Here is a 17,923-nt window from a genome sequence, read left to right as displayed (position 1 = left end):
CAGAACCTCCTGACTTCTTCTGTGACCATGCATAGGAGCATACCAATCACTCTAATTCTGCCTTACCTTAGCAGGGTCAGGAGATTTCCTTAAACATTCTTATAGTCCTCAAATATGTATGTGTGGCCTTTGTGTTGTGGCCCAAAGGATAATTTCTTATAGGGATCTATTTATTTACTTACTCTCTTTCTTTCCTTAATGAATTGTTAAGCCTCAGAAATCACCAGTTACGCAGGGCAGCTTGAGAGACCTGGTATCTCACAGTGGGGCATTTAGTCATCTAGTATCAGGGAGGCAATGAAAAGATGAAGAGAGCATGCTGTTCCTCTAGTATATGCCAGGAAGACTCTCATCTATTGGCTTGGCATAGGCTTCTTACAGCCACCTGATATGCCCTACAGCACCATCACACAGCACACCACATGGCCTAGTACACTCACTTGCATTGGCTGGAGTCACCTGCAAAAGTTTCTTTTCCTATAAGGCTGTGTATTGTTCATGGACCTAGAAACTGAAAACATTATTCCTGCATCGAGGATGTCTGAATTATCTTACAAGCCAATAAAATGGAGGAATACAACAGATCCAAAAATTGCTTATTTAGTGTTATTCATAAGGCCTTCCAGTTCACCTTTGAAAGCAATTTCCTACACATACTCATATAGGGTTGATTTTGAATTAATTGCATGGTGGTAGGAAAGAGACGGAGAAGGCAATGGCACCTCACTCCAGTACTCTTGCCTGGAAAATCCCATGGGCGGAAGAGCCTGGTAGGCTGCAGTCCATGGGGTCGCTGAGGGTCGGGCACAACTGAGCGACTTCACTTTCCTGCATTGGAGAAGGAAATGGCAACCCACTCCAATGTTCTTGCCTGGAGAATCCCGGGGATGGGGTAGCCTGGTGGGCTGCCATCTGTGGGGTCACACAGAGTCTGACACGACTGAAGTGACTTAGCAGCAGCAGCAGGAAAGAGAAGGGGGCAGAGATCGATTCTGATTGTGTATGGGTTGATACTTATTGCTCATAGATGATGAGAACATGCAGTATCTCTGTATTATTTTTCAACTTCCATGTGTTTTGATCATTGTCATGAAGTTTGTGAAATGCAATCTGTTTGGCGAGAAGCTACAAGTGCAGCCCCTGGTGCACATGAAGTGCTCTTTTACCTCATTAGTCTCTGGAGAGCAAGAAAACAAACCTCACAGTGCACAATGTGCATCAGCGAGACGGGGTCAGAGGTGCTCTGGAGATGCAGTTTCATCCTAAACTTTGGGATTTGTTGAAAGATATTGAGAGAAGAATGGGATGGCTATATTTATGAACCATGTTATCTAGGAGAAGGAGGGTGAACTTGGCATTGGTTGGGGTGGGGCTGAAAACCTGGGAATGGGTAGACAGTGACAGGAAACTTGTAGAGAGTCAACAGCAACATAAGTTGTATCTAAACCGAAGCAAGGCTGATGGGGGATGGATTCAAGAAACAACAGGAAGTAGAGTATTACTAACTGGATGCATGAGGGAGAAGGACACAGCCAGTAAAGAGACGACTCCTGATTTTGGAGTGGATGGTGGTGACACCACACAAGATAGGGAACCAAAAAAGAAAAGAAGGGTATTTTGGGTTTTTAGAAAAGACAAATTCAGCTTGGAACAGTTGGCTATGAACACTTGAGTGTGCCAAAAGCAGCTAGATCTCTGATGAGAATCTGCTTGGTTACCACTAAGGGTTGGTTCTTGATATTGCAGGGTAATGAACTCATTTTTGCAAGAGTCAAAAATTAAGATATACTCACCAGAGACTGATCTACAAGCTAGAATGCCAATCAGAACTACAGTGGGAACTATAATGGTCAGGGTAAAATACCAACACGAATTAGAAAGCAGAGTGTATTCTTGAGGGAAAGTGATGCCAGAACAGATGTATTTTAACTGGGGACCTCAGAAGCCCCAGGTGAAAAATAATAGTCTGCAGTTCCATAAATCTTCCAGAGGAAAACAATGTGGTTGACTTTGCAGGTTTAAGTCCTCTGTGGCATAAAAGGCTGAGCAAATCCGTATGCTCCATGGAGCACACAGGTGATGGAAAAGCATAGATAGGGATTGGTGGAGGCAGAGGGCAGAACCGAGGGAGGGCAGGAATCTAGCGGAGCTCTCAGCCTTCAGTTGCCCTCCCAGCGGCCCCACTCCCCGAACGCAGAAGGAGAGGCAGTAGTACCAACTGGCTTGCTCCTTTGGCTGTGGGAGGCCAAAGGTTCAGGCACACCAAAGAGACAGCAGGGGGAGGCTGTGAGGGGGTTTCAGCTGTAGTATACCCTGAAAGTCGCAGGGTGGCTTTGTCTTTCCTAAATCCAGGGAAGGTTGATGAATAGAATCCCTTCCATTTCCTGTTTTCTTTTTTCTTCCTTTGGATCTCGGCTACCCACTCTGTGCAGCTGAGGGCAAGCAGATGAGAACTGGGTGAAGGAGCTACAGATGAGGCGGAAGGAGTGAGTTGTTTCCAGATGGTGTGCAGTGGGGGCGCCCCCGCAGCCGGGTTCACACAGAAGTTGCCGCCCACCGAACCCGTCCCAGGACGAGCCAGGCCCTTACCCATGCTCGCGGCCACACTGGACCCACGACAGTCGCCAGGTGGGTGCTACCCACGCCAATTTGACCAGTCACGAAGCTGCGGCTCAGAAAGGCCGAGTGGCCTGCCCTGGTTAAGTGGTAGAGCTGCTGTGTCTAAATAGAGAGTTTATGCCCTTGACCCTGACGCGGTGCTCCGTTTTGACGTCCTGAGACTAAGCAGCTCTTCTGACCAGCTCAGAATCAAGCTGATCACTAACGAAGACGGGTCCTCATGGATAGACCGCTTCTGCGTGTCAGCCACTGTGCTCAGTGTCCACTGATTGATGTGATGTGAATTGCCAACACAACACCCCCTGGTTTTCTGATATAATTCAAAGAATCCACCAGTAGATGGCGCAGCTCCACTGGGTTTTCGAGTTATAGGAGGCTCTGCACACTCACGTTGACATATATTCCTCCCACTCCCTTCGTGTGTCCCAAGGCCTCTCTTCTCTTTCTTATCTTGCCCTTATCAAAACTGGCTGTGCACGGATGACTGTCCCTGTCGCTGAAGGCCTTGGCAACACAACACCTTTAGGGCTTTCTGATGTAGTTCAAGGGATCAACCAGCAGGTGGCGATGCTCCACTCAGAAATCGGAAGAATGTAATCGGTTCCTGCTGCTGCTGCTAAGTCGCTTCAGTCGTGTCCGACTCTGTGCGACCCCATAGATGGCAGCCCACCAGGCCCCGCCGTCCCTGGGATTCTCCAGGCAAGAACACTGGAGTGGGTTGCCATTTCCTCCACCAATGCATGAAAGTGAAAAGTGAAAGTGAAGTCGCTCAGTCGTGTCCGACTCTTAGCGACCCCATGGACTGCAGCCTACCAGGCTCCTCCGTCCATGGGATTTTCCAGGCAAGAGTACTGGTGTGGGGTGCCATTGCGGTTCCTAAGTTATTTATTTTGGCTGTGCTGGGTCTTTTCTCTGGCTACAGCGAGCCAGGGCTACTCTTGGTTTCAGTACGTGGGCTTTTCATTGCCGTGGCTTCTCTTGTTTCGAAGCACAGGCTCTAGGGCCAGAAGGCTTCAACGGTTGTGGCTACCTGGCTTCGTTGCTCTGTGGCAAGTGGGATCTTCCTGGACCAGAGATGGAAGCCTTGTGCAGTGAACTGGCAGGATAATTCTCAACCACTGAACCATCAAGGGAGCACTGGAAGGTGAAATCTTAACTGCTGGATAACCAAGGAAGTCTCACAAGTCATGGATTTAGATGCAAGGACATATGACAGGGGCTTGGTTGCAGAAACAAGACATGAACTTGTCCCCTGGGACCAGAGGGGAATCTGCCACAGGGTGCAACTGATCAGAATCGTGCAGAAAAGCCTGAGCTGAAAGTCAGGAAACCTGGATGCTAATCTTGGCTCTGCCACCCATTAGTTTTGTGGTTTTGGGTACGTCACTGTACGTCCTTTTTCAGTTCATTTAAAATACAGTTTACTTATGTCAACCTCTCGACTCTCAAGATATCAGGGAGTAGTGCTTTCAAACTCTAATCACCAGTTATTATGAAAGTGTAAGTCCTAATTCAATATGCCTGTGGTGGAGGCCTCAGAGTGACAAGTTCCCAGGTGATACTGATGCAGCTGGTCCCTGGACCACACTTTGAGTAGCAGGCAAGCGTCCACTACAGAAGTGGCTCAAGGGCGCTCTCTGCTGGTGTGGAGGCCAGAGGCAGGACTCTAGTCACCAGCCCCTCCCCAGCTTCAGCAAGAGCAGCTTGTCTTTTGATGTCCTGAGACTGAGCAGCTCTTCTGACCAGCTCTGAATCGAGCTGATCACTAACAAAGATGGGGTCTTGTGTACAGACCACTTCCACGAGTCAGTCACCGTGCTCAGTGTTCAGTGATTGATGTGTACTGGTTCACATGTTCCTCAGAGAACCATGGAATTACTCACCATCTCGCAGATGAAGTGAACGACAGAGAATCTGAATGTGCTCAGTCGCTCAGTCCTGTCTTACCCTTTATGACCCCCATGGAACATAGCCCGCCAGGCTCCTCTGTCCTTGAAATTCTCCAGGCAAGAATGCTGAAGTGGGTAGCCATTCCCTTCTCCAGAGGATTTTCCTGACCCAGGGATCGAACCCGCCTCTCAAGCGGGTTTCAAGCAGATTCTTTACCACTCAGCCACCAGGGAAGCCCAGAGAGTCTGAAGGACCTGGCCAAAGTGACTCCGCTCAAGAGTCTGGGTTCGAACCCAGCTAGTTTCCCCTCCCAAGTCTGCTCCAAGCACCACGTGCCTGGTGTATAAGAGGTAATGACAATTTCCAGTACTGCTGGTGTTCTGAAAAGTCCCTGGTGACTTAAGGGGGTACCCTGCATCCCAGATGTATTTGCAAATCTTGTGGTGTGCATAGAAATCTGAAGCACATAGTCAGTTCATAGATTCTTATTTGCTCAAGATCTTGCACCTCCTATAACTTGAAAACCTGTATATCTCGTCCTCATGGTTTGTTCATTACAGAAAGCAAATTCTGCCAAAACTTGGTGAAGGCTCCATGCTCCAGTCCAAGGCTGGCCAGAGCTGGTGGATCCCTTGAACTATATCAGAAAACCCTGTGGGTATTTTGTGACCAAGAACTTCATTGACAGAAGCAGTCATGCATATACAGTCAGCTTTGTTTTTTAAATTGTAGTACAGCTGATATACAATATTGTGTTAGTTTTAGGAGCACAGCAAAGTGATTCGGTTTTATATACGTATATTCTTTTTAAAATTTTTCTGAGTTATTAGAAAATAGTGAATATCGTTCCCTATGCTTTACAGTAAGTCCTTGTTTATTTTATATATAGTAGTGTGTATATGGGAGAAGGCGATGGCACCCCACTCCAGTACTCTTGCCTGGAAAATCCCATGGACGGAGGAGCCTAGTAGGCTGCAGTCCATGGGGTCACGAAGAGTCGGACACGACTGAGCGACTTCACTTTCACTTTTCACTGTCATGCATTGGAGAAGGAAATGGCAACCCACTCCAGTGTTCTTGCCTAGAGAATCCCAGGGACGGCAGGGCCTGGTGGGCTGCCATCTATGGGGTCGCACAGAGTCGGACACGACTGAAGTGACTTAGCAGCAGCAGCAGTGTGTATACGTTAATACCATACTCCTAATTTATCAAGGGTTTAATTTCCAAAATATACAAACAAATCAGGAAACTCAATATAAGAAAATGAAAAAAATGGGCAGAAAAGCTAAACAGACATTTCTAAAAAAAACGACATAGATGCTAAGGGGATGAGAAGAGAGGTCTTGGGGCACAGAAAGGGAGTGGGAGGAATGGGTGTCAAGATGAGGTTGTAGAGCCTCTGCTTTAGCTATGACTGGGATTCCCAGGGTGACAGAGACTGGCTTTCTGTTAAATTTGACCTTGCAGAAAAGGCGCCCGGCAAGGCAAGGTCAAACTGCAGTATTTCGCAGGTGGCATGTACATGGAGATTTGCCATCATCATGAAGTCATAGAAAATGAGAAAACAGAAACATAGAGAAAATAGTCTACTGGTCTCAAACTATCAAAAAGAACTGAGAAGTTGCTTCCCTGGGGCCTGCACTACTGTGCCTGTAGGCCAGGAAACGGGTGCGGGGAGGCACGGTGCCATGCCCACATGCCCAGAGCTGGTGATCTGTGGAGCTGGAACCCACCTGGCCTTTCATTCCTGGACTGGGGCTCTGCCCTCTGTACTCCTGGGTGCAAAACCCTGTTGTAGAGAGAGGTAGGAAAAGCAGGATGGAGAACACTCCACGGGGTCTGGGTTAAGGATGTGCACAACATCTGAATAAAAAATGCTTTAAAAAGTGCTCCGATCTGCCGTGGTATTCACCTGGAAACAACTTTCGATAAGACTTTCCAGAAAAATTGCCTCGAGAACATCGATGGAATTACCTTCCAGTTGTGTCTGGGGCATTCATTGGAATTCCTGCCACATGTGTCCTGACATTTCTTTTTAATCTACACCATGTAAAAATGCAATCTTTGGCTGCCAGTCTCTGGGAACTGGGAAAGTCACCTATGGCTCTGCTGCTCCGGGTGGCCAGGCTGCTCTGAGTTAACCTTGGACCTGGAGCTGGCCGTAGCAACGACACCCCAGATTACTTCCTGGGTACACGAGGGGTCGCATTCCTCCTGACTGAACCCTCCCATGAGCCCTGCACCTATTATGCTCTCACATGGTCTGTGTGGGCTCCTCTGTCTGGTCCATGGGTTCAGTGCTCAGGGCCTACTTTGGGGTCGGGCATGGAGAGGAGCCCAGGAAATATGTCTTGCCAAATGAGCGGTTGAGGGTCTCTGAAGAATCACCTTCCCTGAGGCCCTCTGGGTGCCACTGTGACCCCATTATCAGGGTGAATGTTAATGAGCTACAGGGGATGTGTGGCATAAATTGGGGTGTGGGAGGCAGGGGAAGGAGGGATTCCTGAGGAGACCTCGGATTTCTGGGTAAGGGGTGTTGTGGGTGGATGAGCAGTGGCGGTTGCTGCAGATGGACCCTGTGGTGGCCACAGAGAGGGAGGGCTGTCATGGCAGCCACTGAGGGAAGCCTCGAGAAGGGCTTGGTGACCAGGCAAGGGAGAAGCTGGCCTGAGGTAGCCTTGGGGACTGCTCTGCAGAAGAGGCAGAGGCTCCCAGGTTCAGCCTGGTTCCCAGTGCTGAGGTGGAACACAGCCTCAAGATAATCAGGAGCTTCTGCCACTGTCAGTGGGGCAGTGGGGAGTGAGATTGTCTCTGAGTGCACAGGGTTGGGGGGGGGATACCCAGTGCCTTGGTGGGGAGCTGTGGCCCATGGAGGCCTACTGTTTGTGGAGGTTGGGAAAGTCGGTCATAGGCCCCAGGAGGCGCTCTGGCCAGAGGGGAAGCCCCACCGTGCTGGCTTTCATGGGTAGGCACTGTCTGGGCATCTTCCTCCTGCCTGGTTGGGTGTGGGGGGCAGCAGAAGGGCTGGAATGGGCCTCCCTGGAGGGGCTGGGCAAGTGGGTGCAGGGAGCTGAGAGCTGGACGGGGTGCAGGGTGCAGGCTCAGAAGCAGCCTCAGGCCCAGGACAATCATGGGTGCCAAGAAGGAGACCCAGAGGCAGCGAGAACACTGGACCAGAAGCCACAGGCTGTGCCTGGGCCCAGATGCTGAGTCAGCCCTTAGCTCAGGGTGGTGGAAGTGAAGGAGCAGAGCAGGAGGTGGCAGGAAAGACACAGCAGGAGAGGTCTGGCTGAGACCAGAGGCTGAGGCTAAGGAGGGAGAGCAGACAATCATCTCTTGGGGGCGCCGAGGGTGCCCAGATAAGGGCTGGGGAGGCTGTGTGCTCTTCCTCCCTGCCTGGGTAGGTGAGTGCAGGTGTGGAGGTGGGGTCTGAGCTGGATCCTGGTCTAAGGGTGGGCAGAGTCAGGAGGCAGACAGGGAGGATGGGGAGCAGAGAATGAGTCCCTCCAGTGGGGTGACAGGACCCTCAGGGAATGTCAGGGCCAGGCCTTAAGATCTGCCAGTAGCTCAGAGCCTTGGTCCTGTCGTGGGACTCTGCTTAAGCACAGGTCTCAGCCACCCCACGACCTGACGTTTCTGTTTCTGTGCGCAGAAGAGGGCCCTACCTTCCTCCCTCTGAGGTGGGTGCTGTGCTTCTCTGCAGGCCTCCCTCCCACAGCCTCTGACCACCACCCCCGCTCCCTCTGCAGCAGTCTCGGAGTCCCCACCCCGGGCCCTGTGATGGGACAGCTTGAGTCTAAGGTGGAGGGAAGGGAAGCTGGTCTCTGGTCCCCAACGTTGATCTTCTTCAAAACGAGCACCAACCTGGCTGCCAGGGAAGCGATGGGTCCCTGCCACCTGCTGCTGCAGAGGGGCCTCCGGGTGACACAAAGTGATCTGCAGACGGTCCATTTCACCTCACCTACCCCAGCCCATCCTTGGGGTTCAACTGAATTAAGTGCTTTCTAACACCAGGCTTTAAAATAAAGAAAACGCTTAGCTGTCTGGTTATTCAAATAGTTTGTGAATGGGACAAACTGGGACAATCGCTTCATCTTAGGCCAGGCCTGTGCTGCTGACTTCTCATCATGGGAGCAGCGCTCCAAGTCAAGTCCTGTCTCAGAGCATCTTCTGAACAGGCCACCATCCCTGCCATGACCCCACCCACTTATAGCCCTCAGGATGCTCCCCTGCCCCAGCTTCTGGCCGCCAGAGTAGGGTGAGCTCACCCCCAGCCCCCCTCCTCCAAGGGGGCACCACACCAGAAACAAGAGGCCTCCAGTTTTCATTTTATTCAATTCAAAGAATATTTTTTATTAACTTAGACAGACACAAGATGTGACAACACTGGAAACAAGAACATTTCTCTGACCAGACTGCGCTGACTGGTGCAGAGTTCATCACACACAGAAAAGGAGCAGTGGTCTTATTCAGGTCAGTGATTGTGTGTAAGCTCCACTGCCTGAAAACCAGACTGCAAATAAAGTGCAAAGAGAGCAGCAGGGGCCCAGTCGGGAGATGAGGAAGAGACGGGAGAGCAGAAGCAGCGAACGACTCAAGATCAAAACGGTAAGAAGAGCAGTGGCAGGAGCACGTGCTGAGGACGTGTCCCCGCCCCTCCCACGGCCAACATCTTTGGGGGCGGACAGCCCCAGCCAGAGCCCCACAAGGAGCGGGGATTCTCTGCAGGTGACGAGGGGTCTCTGAGCCCGGGGCCCCTGAATCTCCAACATACTTTATCCACTTTGGGAAACAGCCTCCCAGGGCCCAGGCAGCTCCAACAGAGCCACGAGCCCGGGAAGGACAGGGAGCCCGTCCTGCACTGCACACCAGCTAAACAGCTCTGCACCCTCTGCAGCGCATAGTCACTTGTGTGTGCACAAGCAATCACACACTTGTGCACAGACACACACCCATTCACAAATGCACACTGACACGTGTATTCACACACACACACACTCACATCCGCACATTCACACACAAACATCTGTGCATTCATGCATCTGTACTCATACCCACACACTCATCCACACACCCCCTCACACACTCACACACTCAAGCCCTCATGCATGTGCATACATACTCGCACATACATGCCCACACACATCCCACACTCACACATGCACTCAACATGCACACTCACACACACATTCACACACAGGCATGCACATATTAAGTAAAGACCCTCCCTAGTGCCCTCCTCAGGCCCTCTTAGGCTGGCCCAGGAAGAGGCTGCAGCTGGGGATCCAGTCACCCAGAGGGTGAGATCCAAACTTGAAAAGGGCCCATTTACGCATCAGCCCCAAGGAGGCCCCTGGTCCTCCGCTCCTCTCCTCCCCTGCAGCCCAAGTCACAGTCTCTCAGAACTCCAGGGATGCAGTCCAAAGGCTGGCAGTCTCCCGGAAGTGGTCCTGGAGGGACACAGTTGGGGTGGAGGAGGGGCCACCAGGACCAGGGGTTTCCAGGCAACTTGGCACAAGGGAGGAAGCCATCAGCGCCCTTCCATCTGTGGGAATCTGCGGGGGGCATGTGGTAGCCTGGGTGCAGCCTCAGGCCTCAGGGTGAGGCAGGCAGAGCTCTTCAGCCGGGCCCTGGGTGGCTGAGAAGGGCACATGGTGTGAGGCTCAGCCCCTGTGTCCCAGGGGCAACCAGGCTGCTGTGGTTCTTAGTCCCAGGAACTGAGGACCAGGACCGCAAGCAATCAGTGAGGGGGCAGACGTGGATGTGGGATGGGGGTGAGGGCCAGGGCCTCTCCCGGCTCCCCTCAGTGCCGCTCCTGGTGCACCAGTCAGCAGCACAGCCAGGACCGCTGCAGGCCCATCCAGAGCAGATGCTCCTGTGTGATCCTAGCAGGAGGGGCAGCCTGGAGACAGAGACATGGGGTCATGCGTGGGTCTCAGCTCCACCCCACCCACTTGTATCCCTTCCCTCCTATTACACTCGGCCCCAGGAGCCAGCCAACACTCCTACCCAAACTGACAGGCCTGTGCCACTCAACACCAAGGAACCCCTGGTTAAGCCTTGCGTGGGGCTTGGGTTGGGGTGGGAAGGCCTGACTGTGTGTGAATACCTTGCTCCCCAGGGGTTCTGGGACTCATCTCTCCTGTGACCATCTCAGCTTAGACTGTCCCCTGGTTCTTCCCCGTGACTTGCCATACACCCCACCTTCCCTGCCACGGGCCTTTCTCTCTAGGTCCCTTGGGAGCCTGTGCTCCCTTCCCCCATCCCACTGTGCCAGGTCTCCCAGAGACTGGGGGGCAGGTGGGGAATTCAGGCCCGGAGGCAGGTTCAGCTCCCCCACTTCTGATCTATGTGACAAGGGCAAATGTCTCCCTTCCCAGAGCCCAGCAGGTGGGGAGAACAGAGCTCCACCAGAGTGTCTCTAGCACCATCCTTCCTCCCTCATGCCAGTACTGGATCACCAGGCCACCCCTCCCCTTGGGCTCTCCACCTGGAAGGCCCTGCCTCTCCTCGAGGGGTCAGTCCCTTCTCTCGGGCGCTCCCCAGGCAACTCTAGGGGCAGGGGTGCCCCAGGCAGGGATTTGATTCTCTTGACCACAGAAGGGGCAGTTCACCTTCTATAACACCAGTTCTTACAAGAAAAACATTGGGACTTGAGAGTTGCCTCCTCACCCAAAGACATCCCTGTCTCCCCAACTGTCGCCTACCCTACAAGCCTCTTCTCCATCTGCTCTCCCATCCCAGCCTGACAGCTGCCCTCCACTCAAGGAGACCCCCACTTTCCCAAATCCTTTGGGACACAGGGGCTGCTGGAGGCTGTCCAGGACTGGAGCAGCGCATTCTGTAGCACCAGGAAGGCACTGATAGGAGGTGGAGGGAGCGTGGCTGAGATGGGGCAGGGCTGGGAGGAACACGTCTTTCCCTCTTCCCTGTCCCCTGATGCAAAGCTTTGGAGGGTGGAGAGGAGCAAGAGAGACAGCAGGAGCAGGCAGAGAGCAGTCCCAGAGACCCGCCAGGAGGAAGTCTTGTGAAGGGCTGAGAAAGAGACAGACCTGGGCTTGGGCCAAGAACACAACCATCCGTCCAGGCTGCCTCTCGAGGGGTGGAGGACAAGGGGGCCAGCATCCGCTCTCTTCCAGAGCTTTCCGGGCCTCTCCAGGGCCATTTCCCTCTATTCCCCTGTGTTCAGGCGACACTACCGGGGCCGTGGGCCGAGGTGATGGGCTGACCCTCGGAGATGCCCAGGCAGCTGCCCCTCATCCCCATCTTGGATATATGACAAGGGAGTCCAGAGGGCCTGCATGCACCCTGCCTTGCCTGCTCTCGGCCAGGCAGCTTTCCAGGCTGGTTTCCTCAGGTCCCTTCCTCATCTCCCCAAGCCACCCAGCAGCCTGGACATCTAGATGTCATGGCCACCACCTCCCTCCAGCCCGCAAGTCCAACCTCTGGCCTCCTACCTTTTCGGTCGGGGTCAGTCATTCATGTTCCTACTGAAGAATTTCTTCCTTCTGCTCCCCCCTTCGGCCAAAGTGAGGCAACAGGTCGGCTGCACTCAGATACTTTTCTCGAGTTCGATGCAAAGGGCCCGTTTTGAGAGTTTCAGTGCAGTTCGTCACCGGCCGCGAAGTGGCTGGCCAGAGCCAGGGCTCGGTGGCTGTGTCCTCGGCGGAGGTCTAGGGCTCAGAGGCCTGATCCGCTCCTTCCTCGTCCCCCGGAGCGTCCCGGCGGCCCCCGGCCCAGTGATCCTTCATGCTGACGCCCCTGCCGTCGCGGCCGGGCGGAGGTGGTAGCGGGCGTTCACTCGATCCTCACCTGCAGGCGCACGTTGAGCATCACCGAGGCCACGATGTAGAAATAGGGGAAGTTCATGCGCAGACGCTAAGCCAGGTCGAAGAAGGCGATCAAGGTGCGCGTTGAGCCCCTTGAAGAAGGCACCGTACGAGCCGCGGATCGCGGTTGAACGCGCCAGCCGCACTGCCACGCCCGACAGGGCCGCTGCCGCCGCCGCCGCAGACAGAGCCCCCGACGCCGCCATGGGCCCGGGCCGGCGCGGGCCCCACGGACCGACCGCAGCACGAGCTGGCGGACAGGTGGACGCGAGGCCTGGAGCCGCTGGCCAACAGCAGTCGCGTCCCACCCCGCCCTGTTCCGCCGCGCCCTACCGTCGGTCTCCCCTCGGGGGGTGGTCTCCCACTGCCGCCTCTGCCACATCCAAGGCCAGGCCTGAGCTGTCCAGGGACAGCTCCGCCCCCTTGCCTGCACGCACATTGGCGACAGCCGGCACAGTTCCACCCCTAACATGGCCCCGCCCCTTGCCGGGTACCACAGAGCTGCTGCAGCGACTCTGCCCCACCCCCCGGGATCCGCCCCTCCGACAAGCCCCGCCTCCTCCTGGACTCCCAAAAAGAGAGCCGGAGGGCCTGAAAGGTTTGGAAGGCGCTGCCCTCCAGGGATCCTTTTGCAGAAAGCGCTATTCTGCAAGCAAAGCCCACCCGGAGCGCTCTGCCCCTTTACACCGTCCCCTTCCCTGTCTCCGCAGAAAACAGGGGCAGTCAACCCACTGTGTATTTATGTGCGTGTGTGTGTTGGTCGCTCATTCATGTCCGAATCTTTGCGACCCCTTGGAGTATATAGACCGCCACGGTCCTCTGTCCAAGGAATTCTCCAGGCAAGAATACTGCAGTGGGTAGCCATTTCCTTCTCCAGGGGATCTTCCCGACCCTGGGATGGAACCCAGGTCTCCTGCTTTGCAGGTGGACTCTTTACATTCTGAGCTACCAGGGAAGCCCCAACTTTTCTTTAATTCATAATTCCCCCCCCCCCGCCCCCCCGGTAACTCTGCACTATAGAGTTTCACCAAATCCACACACACATTTTTTTCCCTTTCTGGTATATTTGCTTGATGCTGTGTATTTCTCTATTCTTGAATTGCCCCATTGTCCTTATCTTTTACCTGTTGGGGAGCAAAGACTTTCCCTCTACTCTCTTAGCTATATACACTTCATAGGTCAATGACAAAAAACCGACAACATGCAGATTAACAGAAAATGTATATACACTTCTTAATTTTTAATATTATTTCAGCATGGGCATCATAAGAAAAAAACACCCAGAAAGACAGTGAGATTTGAGATCTTGTAATGCCACTTTGCCAGGGATAGCAGAGGGAGGATGTAGGCAGTCTAGGAGACAGTAAATGATTTATAGAAAAATGAATGACTCCTTAGAAGCATAGATGGGAGATTTGATAGTTTGAGACAGAGTTGTCTGGGTTTGGTGTTGACTTCTAGTTCTCCTTAACTTCCCTGGTGGCTCAGACAGTAAAGGGTCTGCTTACAATGCAGGAGACCCGGGTTCAATCCCTGGGTCAGGAAGATCTCCTGGAGAAGGAAATGGCAACCCACTCCGGTATTCTTGCCTGGAGAATCCCATGGACGGAGAAGCCTGGAAGGCTACAGTCCGTGGGGTCACAAAGAGTCGGGCACGACTGAGGGACTTCTAGTTCTCCTGTGGTAAGACTCAATATTTCCTGGTTGTTGAAACTTCCAAGGAGGGGGTTTATGACAATTGAGTTCCTTTTAGAAGATCTGTCTTTAGGCAAATAAGGGGATTTAAGAAAAATTTGTTTTTTCAGATACTGCTATTGCTGCTAAGTTGCTTCAGTTGTGTCCGACTCTGTGCGACCCCATAGATGGCAGCCCACCAGGCTCCCCCGTCCCTGGGATTCTCCAGGCAAGAACACTGGAGTGGGTTGCCATTTCCCTCTCCAATGCATGAAAGTGAAAAGTGAAAGTGAAGTCACTCAGTTGTGTCTGACTCTTAGCGACCCCATGGACTGCAGCCTACCAGGCTCCTCCGTCCATGGGATTTTCCAGGCAAGAGTACTGGAGTGGGGTGCCATCACCTTCTCCTTTTTCAGATGACTTCAGCTAAAAATAATCAGTGTAACCGAAGTGGCATATTTTGAGGTGGCACATACTAAACTTCTTCATACCTCATAGTGATTTCTAAACACTTGTCTTAATCCTTTGTTTGCCCTGGATACTGCACAGAAATCACTCAGGTTTTCATTTGCCCTCATACATGGCATTTCTTACTGGTGTGTTTAAAAGCCCCTTTGTAGCTTCATTTCATCTTTATTCTAAACCAAGTCCAACCCAAACTTGACCATGTTTTCAAGACTATTTAGAGAAGTAGAAAAATCCTCACGTCTCCTTTTAGTCATAACTTTTTAAAACCTGTCTGCAAGAGGTAGAGTCACCACGACTCCATCCCAGTTTCACAAGGAGGGCTGATCTGAGTATTAAGGCTTTCTCAAAATGCCTGTTCAGCACACTTGAACATCTCTATGGCATCCATGTGACTTCTTAAGAAACCCAACAGATTTATATACACTTATTAGACAATTGTCCTACCTACATGGTCAAGGGAAAAAAGGCAAACTTGAAGCATCAAGGACACTAAAAGAAGTGGTATGGACCCCGATTAATCTGTGGTTCAGTTTACCACCCAGAAACGTATACCCAAATTCTATATTTGTGAATACATCCTTCAGAAGTGAAGGAGAGAGACTTCCCTGGCGGTCCAGTGGTTAAGAATCTGCCTTTAAATGCAGGGAACGTAGGTTCGATCCTTGGTCAGGGAACTAAGATCCCACATGCCTCAGAACAATGAGCCCATGTGCCATAACTAGAGAGACTGTGTCCTGCAAAAAATCCCACATGATGCAACAAAGATCCTGCATGCTGCAACTAAGACCCAACACAGCCAAATAAATAAATAAAGTTAAAAGCAATGCTACTGTAAGTTTAGAGAGTTGTTTCTGTAAACATTAGTAAAATATTTACTGGCAAAAGACCTTTTGTAGCTTTAAAACATCATTTTACTACAGACTGCATTTCACTTACACTGAGGAGTTAATGTCACCAATATCACAGAAACTCCAAGTTATTGGGTGATTTTACTTGCAAGTTATTGCCATAGCCTGAGCCCTAAGGGCAGATCACAAAATCAGGATGAGGAAGGGTTAAGGACTGAACCACGTTATCTTCTGAGAAATACCTCTCTGTTTACAGCCAGCTGTATAACATTAACACTATCAGGAGTAGGGATGAATTCTGTTGAGTAAGGGACAGGTGGGAAAGTAAAATATTCTGATTTGGTCGGACTCACCTTGGTTATGAAACATATCCTCCTTATAGGTCATCTGGAATTGCCCAGAACATTACCTTTCTTTCATTCAATTATTCTTTAATGCTAGGAATTGTTCTAGGTGCTAGGAATTGTTCTAGGTGCTAGAAACGTAGCAGAGAACAATGCCAAAGGAATCCTTGCCCTCAAGAAATGGACATTCTTTTTTATGCTGGCAAGTGTAGTCATGGAGATGTTGATTTTTCTGTAGCAGTTTCTCAGTGACCAACCATTAGCTTCCTGGGAGCTGAGAGAGAGGCAGGTATGGTGGTGGTGGCAAGCGACAGCTTCCAGATCCTGAGATGAAAGTTCCAATGAACAAATTCAGCGGATTCCCCTCCCCACCTTCCTGACTGGCAGAGCAGGCAGCTTCCAAGATGGGCAGGTTTGGAGATGTGACTCTGAGAGTTGCTCCTGAAGGACCAGTCAAGAGTCACATCTCCAGGCCTCCCAGCAGTTTTCCCTGGAAGCCTATGCAATCACAACAGAATACGATGTAAATATGCAGCACACAACCCAAGGATCTTCACGTGACAGCCCTGAGACTAACCCTATTTTCTGGAAGCTCCGCATTTTATGGAATCCTGAACATTAAAAACTGTAAGAATAAAATTTAAAAAGAAGCTGATATTTGAGTTGAGGGAGACTGGCAGTACGTTTGTAAATAAATCAGTAAATAAGATTTTGCAGCTAGTGACCAGGAATATCAAGAGAATAGAGCAGTATTTGAATATGTGATAGGATATTTCATGGTAGAAGGAGGAGAGAACAATTTTATAGAATCCTGTAAGGAAAAGAACTCTAAGATTACATTTGAGCTGAAATCCAAGGGATTGTGGGAAAGAAATAGCCATGGAAAAGCTAGAGGAAGAGCATTCCAGGCTGAGGAAACAGCAATTGCAAAGGCATTGAGGTTGATTCTCCCTAGGGACTGTTGATGAGGTCTTTGCTTAAGCTCTTTTTGGTGGTAACATATTTTTTTCTGCAAAGAATGATGCAAGTCAGTAAGACAGGGAGATACATATGATGAAATAGTATGCTGTAGTTGGAAGTATGGCACCCCACTCCAGTACTCTTGCCTGGAAAATCCCATGGACGGAGGAGCCTGGTAGGCTGCAGTCCATGGGGTCGCTAAGAGTCGGACACGACTTAGCGACTTCATTTTCACTTTTCACTTTCATGCATTGGAGGAGGAAATGGAAACCCACTCCAGTGTTCTTGCCTGGAGAATCCCAGGGACGGGGGAGCCTGATGGGCTGCCGTCTATGGGGTCGCACAGAGTCAGACACGACTGAAGCGACTTAGCAGCAGCAGCAGCAGTTGGAAGTAAGAGACTAGATGTACACACAGCAACATAGGAAGATCTTGACCAGTGCAAATGAAAAAAAGTAAGAAACAGGATGAGACCTATAATAAAGCACCATTCTGGTAAAAATAAAAATACCTACACGGGATGTTGAAAGTCAGGTTCTTCACTGTCGGAAAAAGAAGTTGCAAGTAAGCAAGAAGGAAGGCAAGAATAAACCCTGAGGTCCTGGACCACACTTTGAGTAGAAGGCTAAGTAACATGCCATTTTATGAATCATTCATAGTTTATGTATCTATGAAGCTCCTCTTCCTAGAGTTAATGGGTGCTGCTATGTGCCAGGCACTGTTTTAGGGGCTTATTGATGGACATACAGGTTATTTCTAGTGTTTGCTAGTACAAACGGTACTGATGTGAACATGCTTCTACTTGTCTGCTGATGCATATGTGAGTTTCTCTATGGTACACACTGAGAAGTGATATCCAGAGTCAAAATGTATGTGCATCTCAACACTTAACAGCTAATTCCAATTTGTTTTCCAAAGTGTCTACAGTATTGATATGCCTTTCATCAGTGGATGAGAGTTGTACTAGCACATTCTTTCCTATTCTTGATATAACCAAATTAAAATCTGTGCCAATCTGAGACATGTGAATTGGCTTGTCATTGTCAGTTTAATCTACATTTCTCTAGTTACTGATGAAGCTGAGTGTGTTGTCAACGTCTATTGGCAATTTGGTTTCCTCCTCTAACAACTGTTTCTTTCATATGTTCTATCCAGTTTTCTATTGGATTGTTTGGTAGAAATAAAATTGATTTTTACATTGACTTTACATCTAGCACCCTTGCTAAATTTTCTTATTAATTCCAGAAATTAATATCTGATTCTTTGTGCTTTCTAAGTAGAAAATGCTATC

The 17,923-nt window shown here is 50.8% G+C and overlaps 1 protein-coding gene and 1 non-coding gene across 2 annotated transcripts in view; both read right to left on the bottom strand.

Annotated features, from left to right (window-relative positions):
• Positions 1-12,054, bottom strand: part of ZNF75D (zinc finger protein 75D) — a 58,892-nt gene extending 46,838 nt beyond the window's left edge. Inside the window, exon 1 of the mRNA XM_059883247.1 lies at positions 11,967-12,054. The gene's annotated coding sequence lies outside the window, so the exon portion shown is untranslated. The remainder of the gene's footprint in view (positions 1-11,966) is intronic.
• On the bottom strand, positions 8,826-12,544 carry LOC100335990 (small integral membrane protein 10-like protein 2A). The gene is made up of 2 exons (XR_003033459.2): positions 11,967-12,544; positions 8,826-10,411 (listed from the first exon to the last, which is right to left on the bottom strand). It is a non-coding gene; the product is annotated as a small integral membrane protein 10-like protein 2A (transcript).
• Positions 12,545-17,923: the final 5,379 nt, after the last annotated feature.

The sequence above is a fragment of the Bos taurus genome, chromosome X (genome assembly GCF_002263795.3).
Source record: "Bos taurus isolate L1 Dominette 01449 registration number 42190680 breed Hereford chromosome X, ARS-UCD2.0, whole genome shotgun sequence".
Classification (NCBI taxonomy): domain Eukaryota; kingdom Metazoa; phylum Chordata; class Mammalia; order Artiodactyla; family Bovidae; genus Bos; species Bos taurus.
The sequence above is the reverse complement of the archived record's forward strand: the minus strand, read 5'-3'. Positions and strand labels throughout refer to the sequence as shown.